This window comes from Streptopelia decaocto (genome assembly GCF_964273445.1).
Source record: "Streptopelia decaocto genome assembly, chromosome: 1".
Classification (NCBI taxonomy): Eukaryota; Metazoa; Chordata; class Aves; order Columbiformes; family Columbidae; genus Streptopelia; species Streptopelia decaocto.
The window spans coordinates 138713662-138725833 of NC_138663.1; the positions used below are offsets into that span (position 1 = coordinate 138713662).

Below are 12172 nucleotides of genomic sequence, written 5' to 3' on the forward strand. Positions count from 1 at the left end.
CAATTCTTTTGGTTCTGGCAGACATGTCAAAAATATCCAGAGACCTTTTTTTTCTGACTCGAAGTTCTTTGCTAGTCTCCTTAGACTTTGCTTTCTGAGTCTTTGCCAATTTTACTGCCATTCATTTTGACTAAAATCATCCTGGAAATATGTCGGTCTGCAAGAACTGTTAGGAAATAACACCATTACACATGTTCAGGAGGTTGGTTGAGGGGTGGGGAAAGTTTAATAACTTCTGCTGAGTCATGGTCATTCCAAAATGGTGAGTCCAAAAGGTTCATGTGAACAAGAAGTCGGCAGGGGAAAAATAAAGGTAAATTGCCAAGAAAGCCATATTTGTTGTGAATTACTTTCAATGCAAGGAAAATCATGTTGCACAAGGTCTACAAAAGGTTTACTGGTTCTTTAACTAGCAAGAAGAGCTGGCAAGCATCTCTAATGTATTTTTTGTCTCTATCATTTTAATAATTTTTATTATTCATTTTGCCATTAAAAGCCCATGGCAACCTAGCACTCTGCTTATCTCCTCCTACAGTCATTAAATAGACAAAAACTGTATTGAGAAACATTAAGCTTACATGCAAAATCATGAAATCCTAGAGTAATAACTTGTTTATAACCTTAGTCTCTCCCTTATGATACAGTCTTTACTGAAAAGTGGCATTGTTTTTCTGCAAATACAGAGCCATAGAATCTTTGATATGTGGCATCTACTATTAATGCATTTTGCTAATCAGAAAAACAAAAACCAAGCAAAAATAAGGCCACACCAAGCCCCAAAGCAGCTGTCTAGCGTAGTGAAAAATTATGCTACTTTGTCTTATAGAGACAACATATATCAGGGAAGTTAAAGAATGTAACATACAGTAGCTTACAAAAAGGGCATTTTGTTAGGACACTCAAAGGGGTTTTTTTAGGATTTTCTGACCTAAGTGTGTATCCAAGATGCTCTTTGTAAAATATTTGGTAGGATTTTGTAGCTGTATGGACTTCGAAAAACTTCACCATTTTCATCATAGTAGAAAACTTTTTCTTGAAACATTAATGTAGCTAGTATTGACTTTATAAGCTATGAGTCTATTCATATTTTCAGTTGTTAATGCTTTTTACTATAGATGGCTTAATCTCTCTCTTTTTTTCCCTTTCTTTTAAATCTCTTGATGTTCTTTTTTTTTCATATTCTTTATGTGAAAAACAACTGAGTTTTTGTTTATTCAAATTTACATGAAATTTCATATAAGGGAAATATTAAGAATAGAAAATTTATAGAGTTTGCAAAAATGTTGAGCAATTGAAGGCAAGTTGATATCATGGAAACTTTTGTCTACTTCACTGGATAGCCCCTCAAGTACAACTTGAACTGAACACCCTAAATTGTCTCCCCACATTTTTGGGGAATTCAGATCTCTAGTGGAATCCAATAAGTACAATCCACAGCCAGTTGCTTATAATCTAACATGCAAAGAAGTGCTTAAATATACGTGTACTCTGGATGATCATAAGCTTAGAAGTGTTGGAGCTGCTCTTACTGGTATCGAAGCTCGATTTCTCTTTGCTGGTATTTCTTTAGTGTCTCTCTGTAATACATTTTAAGCTTCTACAGTGCATCACATAAGATGAGGACATACTAAACATCCAGACTAACTTTAAGTGTATAAATGGTGCTGAAAAATAGGCTCCTGTTCACATGGCAGTCTGTTCAGAAGACTGCAGGTTTTTGTTGTTTGATAAGCTGGTCCTATGGTCCAGTCTTCTTGAGACATTCATCTTACATAGCGACAAAGTTTGATTGTGAAGCATCATTTCTGGTGATCGCATGACAGTGACGTAGAGTTTGTGTCTTCATCTCATTTCTTTCTCTCAGTGTTCTCCTGGTCAACAAAGAAAACATGCCTGAGCATGTTTTGAGTTGGCTCAATCTGTATTAATGCGTGTTTAATCAAAATTGCATGCCTAGGTCACTCTTTAAGAACACCTTAATATTTTCTTTTAAGGATCAGTTTCATTTGAAGGCAAATCAGCATAGTTAGGCTGCATATAACTTTTTGGGTAAAACTTTTCTGGGGTAATTTCAATGCAATTCCAGTTTTGTACAAACAAAATGAAGAAGCACATGCAAGGCAGTGAATTACTGTTTTCTTTTTCTACCATCCCAACAGAGATCCTGACTGCATGCTGGTTGGTAGCATCATAGTTAATGTGGCTAGATGTGGATCTGGGAAAACTAAAAAAAATCAGTAGAATAGTCAGAAACGTTGCATATCTGTGGAATTTCCTTAAAATAGTATTTACGTTTCTGACAACATGGAGTTTTATGTTTGCTTGCTTTGCTAATTTAGGACTTGTAAAAATGCCTTATGCCAGACCTATAAAGAAAAACATGTTGCCCATTACACAGAATTTGAAGAAAACAAGGTAGGGTATGCATGTCTTCCAGTAAAGATAATGAGAATAAAAGAAACTCTAAGAGAACTGAAAGCATTTTTTAATTTTTTTTTTTTTTAATTGTGATGGGTATACTCAGTTTCATTTCTGATGCTAGGCTGGGTGTCTGCTGTGAGTTGTAATAAAGCTCCTTTTAGTCTTCATTCTTCCAGCGTGCCTTAGAAACGATGTTGGCACACTTTGGAATCACCTTATTGACTCAATATGATTCCCATTACAGAGCCAAGAGCTTGTCTATGTCTGAATTGAGGACTCCAGGTGTGTGCTTTTGTGCAAGAGAGAACAATGGGGACATTTTGGCAGGCCTAATGAGTGAGCAAAATAGGTCAAGTGTTCCTTGTTTCAAGTCTCTAATTCCTATATTCCTGTGTCACCCTACCATCTGAAAAACTGCAGGGCTTTGTATTACATACCATGCATAGTGCATACGATTTCAGTGCTCCTACAAGCCTGCAGGTCCTGAAGGAGTAAGTCAAAAGTTGATGTATAGTATTGCTAAAGAAAGTTTTCTCTCAGGAACCTTAATGACCCTCATGGCTGAATATGAGCTTCCTATGCATCTTTATACATACCACAGGAAGTGCCACAGTGGCATTAATATGTGTTTTTCTGTGGTTTCTAATAGGATTCGGGTAGTGGGTGTGGGAGGGAAACCTTGCTTTTGGATGGAGGGGTTTCGTTAAGCATCCACTCTTCTGGCAAAGGGCACCAAAATGAAAAGGTTGGGAAAAGCATGTTTGGTTCAGAAAGGTATAATTCTGTTTCTAAACGCTTTGCTCCCCTCTTTCTGTTGCACCCCTCCTCATGCATACATTAAATCTGCATCTCACCCCTCTGCATTTCTTCGCCTGTGTCTCTCTCTTCGAGCTCTGAATTCATTATATAGAGTAGAGTAAATCAATAGTAAATGCTAACCACCCACTCTCTACTCAGTTACGCAATATCACATACCGTGTACACAGAGACAAAAAGGGAAAAAGCACACACAGGCTTTACATTCAAAAGCTCTTGCATAATTTTGCTTTTCTACAGCCAAACGGGGAAAAAAAAAAAAAAAAGGAAATAACAGATGGGGAGACTTGCAAGTTTTTTTTCCCTTTTCTCAGACTGCACAGAGGGGAGTGAGTTTAACATCCATGGTCACTTCTGATTGCCCTGTGCTGCAGATAAGCAAGCCAGACTTGCTTGTGCTTTAAAAATAAGACTTTCTTCCAGCTTCCATGATGTGGTGCACTGTTCAGGTAATACAAGAAAAACTATTATGAAGTGTTTAAGGCTGAATTGGTTATTTGTTTAGTCTTAATGGAAAAAGGAAAAGAGAAACCTCACTTTACTCGACACATGTTACAAAGCGAAAGAGGGACGACGAGTAGGGGAGGTTGGATTGAATTCTCTGGCGTGGTTTTGTGCTTCTTTCTTTTTTTTTTTTTAATCTTTTTTCCTTTCTGAAAAGCAAAATATCTCTCAATGTAATATTTATGTTAAAAGCCAGTTATGTAACTCTCGCCTTTCTTTCGCTTTTGTTACCTCTCCGGACTGTACAGCTCTCCTGTTTTTCCTCACGACAGATTGTATTAAAACCTGCAAATCCTGATGAAAGGAAAGAACGACTGGGTGCCCACAGCACAGACTTTAATTTCGAGCCTTTTTAAGGGCTTAGGGCTGGAAGACAATGGATCTATTTAAGATCTGTTTTTGGCTGGAGGAATTCTTATTGAGTATTTTCCTGTCACAGTGTGCTCTGGAACATCCCTGGCTTCTGCACAGAGTTTCTGTCTCTCTCCTCCTCTCTCTTTCCCCTCTCCGTCAAACTTTGGATGTATACAATGGAAGCTTTTTCCCTTTCCTCTCCTGACCTTAATGCAAGTGTCAGGTCAGTCTCTGTGTAACAAAAGCAACTACAGGAGTATAGAGAAATTTTAAGTTGCACTGAGCTTTATTTATTCATTTTTGTTTCATTTAAGTGATTGATGACCATAGAGATCCAGAGATTCTTTTGATTAGGATTGGCTGGGATATTTTAATTGATTTCTGTCAAATACAAGTGAAAAATTTGATAACCCTGCTAAAAGAAGAAAAAATGTGGGATTTGAGGCATTCCAAAAAGGGAAGAAAAGGGTCAATGCTAAGAAAACTTTGTACTTTTTGACCACAGGAAGAAAATATTCGTGTACGTATTGCAACTAATTTATTCCTAGTTGTATCCTCTGAGGGTCTGACCTGTTTGTGGTTGCTAGCATTGTGTCGGGGTTTGTTTTCTTTTGCCCTTTACAAACCGTTCTTGTCTGCGTGCACATTCTTGGACAGATTCTTCCCTAGTGTAATGCTGCTAATTCTGTTGATATTATGTCAGGAGTCTATTAGTTCAATTACAAAGTTATAGGGCTTGATTCTCAGTTATTTTAAAGTGTTTTTCTGGCATTGGAAAGAAGTCATAAAATGAGCCTGAGCATGAATTATACCCACGTCTGGCATAATAGAAAAAATAGTTAAAGCTGACATATTTCAACTGTGGTCCCTGAAAAAAAGCTTTAAATGAAATAGGGTTTTGTGAAAATGAGAAGTACTTCAGGCTCTATAAGTATATTATAAGCTGTATATTTCACCAAATTGCTGGGGAGTACATACATATTCAAAAGAGTATTGGAACACCTGGATTCCCTGCCTGATTCTGAAACCAGCCCTTGCTTTGGCTCTGGGCAAAAAAACTTCTTCTGTCTCCATTTCTGGCTCAGTACAGAATTTCTTAGGGATTACAGTAGTAGATACTTGGTTTATTGTGCCCTACAGAAATAATCTAAAGCTATTTTATTAATGTTTATAAAGTGGGTTGAAATGCACAGGGAGGAGGTGTTGAAATAATTTAGAGAGGTTAAAAAATCATTTAAACCTCATGCTAGTGTTGCTCCAAAGACCAAATTGTGGGCACCAACCATATGTAAATGTTAGCTGGAAATCAGAAGATGACCCTAGTCATCAGAAGATTCAATTCTGGAAGTCTGTTCTATAGGAATTATAGGGCCTGGAAATCCACGTAGTTCTAAGATGGGGCTGAATCAACATATCAATAGCAGTTTATATCATGGTTGCATGAAGAGGAGGAGAGTAATCTCCTGAAAATCCCTTATCCTGGTGTCCCTAATAGCTGTCGACCCTTTATAAAATGCTTGGAAGATGTACACTGTATAGTTTTAAAGAGAACATGATAAATAATGATTCCAGTGTTTAACTTAATCAAAAGAGATGTCATATATCTTTGAATGAAAATTACTTTCTGCTCATCTTCTCAGAGTTTTAGTCTATAAGTTTTTTGCCTGCACTAATTACAATGGAAGACTTATTTGGAGTAGGTCTTAAAAAACCTGATAACCTTTCACAGTAGACAAGCTCATTTCCTTTTTAAAGGCATTTGTGTGCTTTTCAGTTACTGAGAAGTTTCTTTGCATGCCACTAAGTTACCTCTAACTCCTGAGTCTTCAGTCCCCTGCTTTGCTTTCAACACTTAGGTGGAGTTGTAACAACGCACTAACCTTCCTTTATGGTCAAACGCATTTTCTGAGTATGCACGAATTAATCATGAAAAACATTGGAAATGCCTGCTGCTAAAAGTCTGGTTACAGATACACAGCTGAACAGCCAGCAGAATGATGGAATTTTGTGTTCTCTGCTGAATAGAAGCCTAATTTTAATTTATGGAGGAGAGGGTGATTTGACTTGACCAGATGCTAGACATGCAACCTGTGAAACTTCTGTCTTCCTGAATTCATAGGCAAAATAGGCAAAAGTGAGGGTTTGAACAGTTTCTTAAATGAGATGTTAATATTCAGTTTTAATGAATAAGCCTTCATTTCACAACTTAAAAAGACTCTGGTATTTTATTTTTAAACATAAGCTGTCTGAGTCCTGCCACTATGAAGCTCTGTGGCTTAGTTTTCTTAAATTCAAGTTTGTTATTTTAGAGAAAAGGTTAAATATGAACCCTAAAGGTTTAAAAACAACAGCAAGAATGAACAGAACTCTACATTAATTTTTATTTTTAAATTTAATTCTTTTTCTTCCCTGACACATGCTTGAGGTTGGGTATATTGGAAAAAATAGCTAGCTAATATGATTTTGCTGTATCCAGCAATGTGCTGAATTAGCTACAGTAGTCTCTTTTTATCTAGTAATTATTCTGCAAGGTTTCCTCCCTCCCTCCCTTCCTCAGAACAGTTTTTTTTTTGTAACTCTGATGCTTTGGTTGAAGTTTATAACAATTTTGTGACCTTCACTGTCAGTAATTCATGGCTAGTGCCTTCACTAGTTTCAAGGATATTTCTGACTTACAGAAGTCTGTAAGAAATAAAGCAAGAAGACCTAGCTGCACTGCATGTTCCTGTGATCCTCCTTTTCAAAATTACATTAACAGCAAACAAATCAGAGGATCCATTTCTCCTGTCTGAATATCTGTATGTTCTAGTCTTTGCTGTTCAATCTGACGTCTGCAGGTGGGCCCCGGCGCCTGCAGGGAAGAATGGCTGCAGTCCAGCGGTGCAGAGGAGCTGTCGTGTGGGCTCAGTGCTTAGAGCAGGGCCGACACCTGGATATTCCTGGCTTTTTCTTCTGCACAGGGCTTAATATTTTCCTTTTGTCGGTAAATGAAGAGGGCTGTGTTTGGCTGGAATGCCTGCATTGGTGTCAGGCCCACAAGAGGACACACGATGTCCTCCCTGCTTTGGGGAGGAAGCAGATCCTCCATTGCACATGGGTTTCTTTCCTTGAACGTCTGGTCTTGTCGCTGCCGATTACCAAATGCTGGTGGTTAGGGTGGGAAGGGTGGATAAACTCTCTTCACCTTATTGATGCAGAGGGTGAAAACCAAATCTTTAGGAGAAGAGCAGGAAACTAGACTTGATAATCTGGAAAGTGTGATTCAGGGTAAGTTCTTGTAAGGAAACTAACTGTAAACCGTTTCTGTGGTGACTTGATTTGGGGTATTCATAATTTTGACTGAAGAAACCTCTGACTTGTTTGGCTTTTAGGATGGACGATAGAACTCACTCTTTAAGGGAAGTTCTAGCAGAGACAGGATATGAGGAGAGCCCACTTGTGCGAGCAGCACAGAGGATTGTTTGCTCCTGAGTTTTTAGTGATTTGTTTGCGACTGTTTGCAGCAGAATAGCTGGACTCACTGCTTTGAGAGAAAAAGACACTTGATTGATAATGTTTTAGCTCAAAACAAATAATAATGCTCTTCATGGAAGGATATTAAGAGGACAACGTGGAAAACATGTGAAACCATCTTTGCCCATAGTTTTGACTATGTATATTTCTTAAACTGTTTTTTCTTCTTACAGTTTTTAGTAGATATCCTGGTTGCCTTAGGCCCCTTACATTACTTTAAATAAAAAAAAGTCAAATTTTCAGTGTCGTCTTCTGGGGTCCATCTAAATGTAGGTTTCTGATTAAAAAGTGTTGGTTGCTGCTGAGGCTGGAAATGGTCTGTTCTGCTGTAGGAAGGGAGGGGCAGATCCATAACGGTTGTTCGAGCTGTCGTGTTTCTGAGAATCAGCTGTTTTTTCTTTATACTGCGAAGATTAAACAAAGAATGTTAAACATTTCCCAATTTAGCATTTATAATGGAAAGCGGCTGTAGGGCCACAGCTCGCTTCTGCAAGGGCAGGCGTTCATATTAGGAGTCGCTTAAAAAAGGCTTTTATTTTCTTTGAAAGCCCATCCATTCCTCTCCTGAACCAGCTGCTGTGCTTTGCAGTCAGGTGGAGGCAGCTTTAAATTTTTACTTTCATTTAAGCAGGAGCTAATTTACTTTTGGAAACAAAAGTTAAAGCAGCTCAGCCATCTGCAAAGTGGAGGAGGAGGCAGTGGGTTTCTTTAACTTTTAAAATATCTACAATTCTATTTCACACCAACAGGCAAGCAAAAATTACCTTCCTGAGCTCCTGTTAGTAATAATATGTAGTATCAGTGATCTAATGTCTTCATCTTGGTTTCTAAAAGGTACCTGTTGGTTATGTTCTGTCTTCTTTATACTTGCATTCAGCTCAGGAGCTTTGAAGTAGAAAGTTGTGGTCTTGAGTGCAGCAGAACCACATTTTTTGACCTACTGACAGCACAACTTTTCCTGTAGCATTTCACTAGTGATTACGTGGAGCACTGTGACTTTCTGTTCCTCATAGTAAAGGCACAGAACACTTAAAGGTGTCAGGTAAATGAAAAAAAAAAGGGGGGGGGGGGAGGGCCAGCATTTTGATATCATGGTGTTATACATGCTTTTATTGTGGTTGTTTATCAGCCTTTCTTGTTTTTTAGTTTTACTTGAAGAGCCCATGGTGGAAGGAAATACATTATTCAATCTTTGTTAGTTGAAGCTGAGGAGAATTTCAGTTTTATGCAAATATATATTTTATTCCCTATCTGAGTGAAATAAGCGTTAATACAGTTAGATTTTTTAACAGAGCAGCTAAAAATGTCCTTTGCCTGCCTCTCCATTTGCTAGTTTTCAGAAATTCAGTAGGTCTGTGTCATCACATAAGTACAAGATCTAAATATCATATATAATTAAAACATTTTCAGAAAAAAAAAAAATCTGGTTTCTTGTATAAATTGTAAGCACTATAAAGAAATCAGATATCCATTTTCTTCCTTCTCCTGCATGCCTGCCTGCAAGTAGGTTTTTTCTAAACCAAATAGCCTGGCACTCAGAGCTCACAAACACTTGTGTATTACGTAGGATCTACATGAGTAATTTTATTTACCTCCTATAGTAGCTTAAATATATTTGTAAATGCTTGCCCACCTTTTTTACAGTATCATTTTTTTGGAATAAGTCAAAGTTAGAGTTTAAAAAGTATTTCAATCTTCTTGTGATTGCATTTCTTGCAGAATGTTGGAATTTTTGGACTGTGCATCTGTTTAGGCACGTGGAGAAAGACAAGACTGAGATCATGTAAGTCATGAAACTGAGGGTGAATAAACCATACTTTGTTCTCTCACCATTTTTACAATTTATATCCAGATGCAAGTAATAAACCAAAACAGGGGCGGGGGTAAAATCTAGTTAGCTTTTATTTTTAAAGTGATTAATGAAAAGCAAAGTTCAAATGAGGCCACAAATCCTGATGGTGCACAATGGGTTGATTTATTTTGTAAATAGACCATGGATAATTAACCATAAAACAAAACTTTTTTTTTTTTTTTTTTTTAGAAACTTGCATAATGACACTGGTTTCTTTTAGTTGCTGTGAGTTTCACAGAGGGATAACGACTTATTCACAACTGGTTGCAACTGGTTACAGCCAAGAAAGGAAAAATCCCAGAGCAGCTAGAGGGGAAAGACCGTTAAAACACTGCTACACTTGCAGTTTTTTTAGTAAGGCATTTACTAATGGCTACAGAATAGGCAAAGCTACCCTTGTACAACAGAGCAGATATGTACATACTCTGATGATGCTTGCCATATTATCCCATGCTTTGGCTTAAAACCTGTAAGCAAAAGACAGCCCTTGCAGCTGGCCTTGTAGTCCACAATTTTGTATTGACTTCTAAATAGCATTAGTTTATGCTTGATTACAAGCTTCCATGATGCCTGTATCTTACTACTCTGGCATTGGGGGAAGTGTCCTCTGGATAGTCAAAATAGTCTGACTTGCTGCCAAGTCCTCTTGTGAGCCACAGTGTGATGGTAGTTTTTCAGATATGTGATATGAGAAAACTGCCTGCCCGATGTCCCCTGAATTTGTCTTTTCATATTCCACAGTAATCTGTGGAAGGGATCTCTGATGCCCAAGAAGAAGGTCCAATTTGTTCTGAAAGTACATTCACTACTAATTAGAGCTACCAGCTGGGACTACAGCCCTGGAGACTGCTAATAAACTAGAGCATGAGATGTTCAGATGACAATATGGCCACTTTTGTGCTGGTTTATATTAGTTGCTTGTACTCAGATTTGCTCATCTCATGCCAGCTTATTAGAGTGAAGAGAGGGTTTATGTAGGTAACAGTCAAGATGCAAGAGATTGGGTTTGCCATGCAGACACCATCTATATGGACCCCTTACCTTGCTATCACATGACGCAATGGGCCTTAGAATATTTATGTGTATATCTATAAGGTCTGCAGTTCACATGGAGCTAAAATCTGATCATGCTGTGTTCATGTGAGAGTTGGCTATTGGTGCAGTTGTGCTGTGTTTCATGGACAGTGACTAAGGTATTTGAAAAAAGCCCCTCTCATTCCCAGAGGTAGTGAGTAAAAATGCATAAAACCAGCCTAGTGTTACAGACTGATGTTGGTTAGGGTTCTCCATCCTAAACTGATTTGTACACATGTGGTTTCTTCTGCAAATTTGGAGTTATTTATTTGCCAGCAACGTACTGCAGAGACTGGAGAGAGGAGGAGTAGGTCCTTAATGTCACACTGTTGCCTGCTGTCTGTACAAGCTTAGTGTAGATAACAGGGTATAAGGGTTGTGCATTTTTAGCTAGATCCCAGTTGCAAGACGGGGCCTTAGACCAATGCTTTAAACCCGTAACCAGAGAACTGCTGAGTTCCCACTGTGTTAGTGACACTAGTAACTACAACACATGGGCTGACACTTATAATCTTTTTTTAGGCCAAAGAGTCAAGTTAAAATAGCACTTAGTTTGAGCAAGAGGCTTCTGTTGTGGGTGGGAGTCATGCTGGGGGTAACATTAGCTTTGTACTTTCAGACGGCATTGCAGTGAAGACAAGACCCCAAAAGTAAGTTAACTCTCCAAGTCTCACTCAATACAGTCTTTGGCTTCTCTTAAAGTCCTGTTGGAAGAGAAGGCAGCCAGGGTCCACTGTGGTGGTGCTAACTGGATGTGTCTGTCCCATGGGGTTTCCCTTGAAACTGCTCTTTGTCAGGCTTTTGCTTCTGGGAACTGTGGCAATGTATGGAATCTGTTGTGTACTGTTTATTAGTTAGAACTTGATTTTATTGGCTAACTGAATCCTTGTATTTTGTGACAATCTTTTACTGCGCTCTGCATCGTGCCGAAGAGACAGGGGAGTGGTGTTGGCATATCTTTGTATGAATAGGTCTGTCATTAAATATTTGAAATAGAAACATCTGAAATAGATCTTGCCTGAGAAGAACAATGGGGCAACTAGAGAAAGCCAGTTTTCTCCAAATTTGCTTTGGGGGCTAGAGTTTTAAGCAAACAGAAAAAAAAAAAAAAAAAAAAAAAGATGAGACCAGGTATTAGTTCAGGGGTTTAAAAACAACAAACCCTGGCAGGCATGAAGAGAGATACAAGTTGAGAGAAAAGAGGGTAGGGGTGCTTAGCAGAGGGACGCTTTTTTTTTTGTTTGGTTGGTAGTTTTAATACTTAAGACCAGCTAAGGGAGAAGGAAGCTGGTACGAAAGGATTGAATCCCTCATTTGGAAGAGGCATGGTGTTTAGGAAAGGGAAACGTTTTGCCTGATGTGAATCTAAGCCCAAGGACCATTCACTGCTAGTGCTGAGGATGCTGAGGCATGGAGGTGCATTTGGGTGTTTTTTGTTTTCTCTGATCTTTATGTTGGTATTTTTATTTTCTGAAGAGTGGGAGAGTCAATCATTTTCCTCAGGCAGTTAGGCTCTGAAATCTTATTGGTAGGAAGGGGTTACAGACAGCCTTAGCTGAAGGCACACGCAAAATGAAGGAGCATTCAGCTCCTGTCAGACTGTGGAAGGTGTCAGCACACGGGCCCAGTAAGCAGAAC

General features: G+C 38.5%; 1 protein-coding gene across 10 annotated transcripts in view; it reads left to right on the forward strand.

Annotated features, from left to right (window-relative positions):
* Positions 1-12172, forward strand: part of ZBTB20 (zinc finger and BTB domain containing 20) — a 512466-nt gene that overhangs the window by 244821 nt on the left and 255473 nt on the right. For 9 of the 10 annotated variants that reach the window (XM_082063098.1, XM_082063101.1, XM_082063097.1 and 6 more), the window contains one exon: positions 9328-9391. The exons of the other annotated variant lie outside the window; for it this stretch is intronic. The gene's annotated coding sequence lies outside the window, so the exon portion shown is untranslated. The remainder of the gene's footprint in view (positions 1-9327; positions 9392-12172) is intronic. 10 annotated transcript variants of the gene reach the window in all.